The sequence below is a fragment of the Rhincodon typus genome, chromosome 26 (genome assembly GCF_021869965.1).
Source record: "Rhincodon typus isolate 14 chromosome 26, sRhiTyp1.1, whole genome shotgun sequence".
NCBI lineage: Eukaryota > Metazoa > Chordata > Chondrichthyes > Orectolobiformes > Rhincodontidae > Rhincodon > Rhincodon typus.
The window spans coordinates 935627-938906 of record NC_063357.1 but is presented as its reverse complement, the minus strand read 5'-3'; the positions used below and the strand labels follow the sequence as shown (position 1 = coordinate 938906).

The following is a 3280-nucleotide window of genomic DNA, read 5'->3' as shown; positions in this document are numbered from 1 at the left end:
AGGGTCAGTGCTGAGGGAGTGCCGCACTGTCGGAGGGTCAGTGCTGAGGGAGTGCCACACTGTCGGAGGGTCAGTGCTAAGGGAGAGCTGCAATATCAGAGTGTCAGTACGGAAGGAGTGCTGCAGTGTTAGAGGATTAGTACCTCTGCCCTTTCAGCTCGATGTGTACAATCCCACCATCACTATTGAACAAAGTGCAGAGTAAGTTCTTCAGAGGTTTGGACAGTAATTATTTCCTGTTCCTCAGCCTCTGTCCTCTGTCAGTGCTGCCTGAAACCCATGAGTTGCTTCCCTATTGATCAGCCTGTGTCTGCGACATCTCCCTGTGCTGCTCGCATCCAGCTGCTGCTGTTGTTCAGGATTATGTTAAAGGACAATCCCACAGTAAAGATACAGAGACAAGATTTCAGATCTCACTCTTGTTGCTAGGGAAAATGATTAAGTAATCTGGAGTTAAAAAGGTCATATCATTATTAGTGACCATGAAACCACCAAATTATTGTACAAACCAATGATTCCTCTTAGCTGCGTGGTCACTGGGGTTGTCTGTACACACAGCCACTCGGAGGGTCTGCACACCCAGAGTCACTCAGAGGGTCTGTACACACACAGCCATTGGGAGGGTCTGTACACCCACAGTCACTCGGAGGGTCTGTACACCCACAGCCACACGGAGGGTCGGTACACACGCAGTCACTCGGAGGGTCTGTATACCCACAGTCACTCGGAGGATCTGTACACACACAGTCACTTGGAGGGTCTGTATACCCACAGTCACTCGGAGGGTCTGTACACACACAGTCACTTGGAGGGTCTGTACACCCACAGTCACTTGGAGGGTCTGTACACACACAGTCACTTGGAGGGTCTGTACACACACAGTCACTCAGAGGGTCTGTACACACACAGCCATTGGGAGGGTCTGTACACCCACAGCTACATGGAGGGTCTGTACACCCACAGCTACACGGAGGGTCTGTACACACACAGCCACTCGGAGGGTCTGTACACCCACAGCTACACGGAGGGTCTGTACACCCACAGCTACACGGAGGGTCTGTACACACACAGCCACTCGGAGGGTCTGTACACACACAGCCATTGGATGTCCAGACACATTGACTTCCACACATGGACCTCAGAGTTCCACACAGCAGGAAAAATTAGATGGAACTGGGTACAATTCCACCTGGTTCACTAAAGCCTTCAGAGAAGGAAGTCTACCTCATCTGGCCTCCCTGTAACTGCCCTCAGAAATGGCCCAGGAAGCAATTCTGTTATTTGCAAAAAGTTGGCTCATTGTTACTTTCTCAAGGGCAGTTAGGGATAGGCAATGAATGCTGGCTCAGCCAGCGTTACCAACATCCATTAAAGAAGAAAATTAAATGGTAGTGAGTGTAGAACATGTGTGGGAGGTAAAAGGGATTGGAATGTTTCATACAAGAGCCACATTGTTTCCTTCTCCTCCCTGGACACTGCTGCCATTGTCTACCCCTGACTGGTCACTCAGTAAAAGAGGCCAGGGTGCTGTTTTGGAGTGACCGAGGTTGGGGAGGGAGGGGTATGAGGGATGTGTTCAGACAGGGCTGGGTGGTATGTTTTCCCACTGATTCTCTGAGGAGGATCACTGTTCACTATTTGCTTTAGTGGGACTCAGACATCCAACCGTACATTTTAAACAGCACCCACCGCAATCCCCTGTACATGAACTCCCTCAGCTCAGGGACTGTGAGAAAGGAATGTTTCTCAGGGGATGTCACTTTTTGAGATGATTTTGTGTTCATGACTATGAGCAAATGCTGTCGATTTGCTACAGAAACACATGAAGTAAAGTGTAAAAGTGATATTATTGATATGTTGTCTTGAAACCTTGTCCTTTGTGATGGTACAATGCAGATATACTTGAACGATAGATTGAAATGTCAGAAAGATCAAAATCTCCAGGGCAGTACAGTGGTTGGGACAGTACAGTGGCTCAGTGGTTAGCACTCCTGCCTCAAAGCGCCAGGGACACACATTCGATTCCAGCAATGGGTGACTGTCTGTGTGGAGTTTGTATGTTCTTCTTTATGCCTGTGTGAGTTTCCTCCCATAGTCCAAAGGTGTCTAGGTTAGGTGGATTGGCCATGCTAAATTGCCCCATAGGATCCAGTGATGTGTAGGTTAGGTGGGTTAGCCATAGTGAGTGTGGGGTTAGAGGGACAGGGTGGCAGGTGCTGCTTCTGGGACTGGATGGGATGCTCTTTGGCATACTGTAGGTATTTTACTGCACTGTAGGGATTCTATGACACTTTACTTTGGAAAAGAAAAACTACAGGATACCTAGTGGACATTATTTCAAAGGGAAAGATGGAGAAGATGTTTTCCTATGGGAAGAGCAGAACTAAGAAACATCAAGTTGGTTATTAATAAATCCAATTCGGAAATCAAGAAAATCATCATTATCAAGAGAGTAGGGAGAATGTGGAAAACAATCCAAAAGGGAGTAGATCAGGTGAATCTGCTGAATATAAATCAGGCGGAAATGAATAAAACCATGACAGAGACAGGATGTGTTGATCAGTGAAAGGAGAGGGAGGTTGTACACTGTGGGGGTCAGAGCTGAGGGAGCTTCGCACTGTTGGAGGATCAGTGCTGAGGGAGCTTTGCACTGTCAGAGGGTCAGTGCTGAGGAAGCGCCACACTATTGGATGATCAGTACTGAGGGAGTGCCGCACTGTCAGAAGGTCAGCACTGAGGGAGCGCCGCACTGTTGGATGGTCAGTACTGAGGGAGTGCCACACTGTTGGATGGTCACTGCTGACAGAGGGTCAGTACTGAGGGAGTACTGCACTGTTGGAGGGTCAGCCCTGAGTAAAGGGCCTTTGTGGAGTGCAAACACTGATGTGTCAGTACTGGGTATGGGGTGTCAGTATGATGTGGGTTTCAGAGTGGATTGGGATTGGGGAATGTGGAGATTTGGGGTGGGGAATGAGGTTGAACTGGGCAGTGCGAAATGGCATTTAGGTGAGGGATTGGACATGGGGAGTGGGATTGATGTCTGGTCTGGGGTTGAGGTGGGAGCTGGGGTTGAGGTTGGGGCTGGGTTTGAGGTTGAGGCTGAGGCTGAGGCTGAGGCTGAGCTGCGGTTGAGGTGGGAATTGTGTCTGAGGTGGGAATTGTGTCTGATGTGGGGGACGGATGTGAAGTGGGAGTTGGGTGTGAGGTGGGGGTTGGGTGTGAGGTGGGAGTTGGGTGTAAGGGGGGTGATGGGTGTGAGGTGAATGACGGGTGTGAGGTG

At 49.5% G+C, this 3280-nt stretch overlaps 1 protein-coding gene across 4 annotated transcripts in view; it reads left to right on the top strand.

Annotated features, from left to right (window-relative positions):
* LOC109923160 (cytospin-B-like) overlaps positions 1-3280 on the top strand; it is a 56053-nt gene that overhangs the window by 30940 nt on the left and 21833 nt on the right. The window lies entirely within an intron of this gene.